Here is an 815-nt window from a genome sequence, read left to right as displayed (position 1 = left end):
TCATAGATACAGAGAGCAAGCTGATGGTTGCCACATGAGAGGTGTTGTGGGGAAGAGGGCAGGGTGAAAAAGGTGAAGGGATTAAAAAGTACAAGTTGGTAGTTACACAATAGTTATGGAGGGATAGCATAGAGAATATAGTCAATAGTATGGTAATAACTATGTATAGTGCCAGAAGGGTACTAGACTAGTCAGGGGGATCACTTCCTAGATTATATAAATATCTAACCACTATGCTCTACACCTGAAATTAATATAAAATAATATTGAATGTCAATTGTAATTGAAAATTTTTAAAAGAGGAAAAATGGTGAAGGGGAATAAGAGGTTCAGATTTCCAGTTGTAAAACCAATAAGTCATGAGGATGTAATATACAGCACAGGAATTATAGTCAACAATATTGTGATAGTGTGATATGGTGTCAGATGGTTGCAAGACTTATGGTGATCACTCTCTTAGGTATACAGAGGGTGTCAAAAAATGTATACACATTTTTTTTTAAAGATTGTTTTGGGGAATTGGGAAAGGGAACAGTGTTGGTGAATTGGGGAAGGGGAACAGCCAAGTTGTTGTCCTTCTGTCTTAGTTGTGGAGGGCATAGCTAGCTCAGCTCAAGGTACATGTTCAATCTTAGTTATAGGGGGTGCATAGCCCACCATCCCATGCGGGAGTCGAACCGGAAACCTTGTCATTAGGAGCACGTGCTCTCACCAGCTGATCCATTTTGCAACCTGTTGGCAACTCAGTGGCAGCTCAGCTCGGGCGCAGCTCACTGGCCCATGTGAGAATCAAACCGGTGACCCTGTTGCTCAGA

The sequence above is a fragment of the Hipposideros armiger genome, unplaced genomic scaffold, assembly GCF_001890085.2.
Source record: "Hipposideros armiger isolate ML-2016 unplaced genomic scaffold, ASM189008v1 scaffold_583, whole genome shotgun sequence".
Lineage (NCBI taxonomy): Eukaryota > Metazoa > Chordata > Mammalia > Chiroptera > Hipposideridae > Hipposideros > Hipposideros armiger.
Note: the sequence above shows the minus strand (reverse complement) of the source record.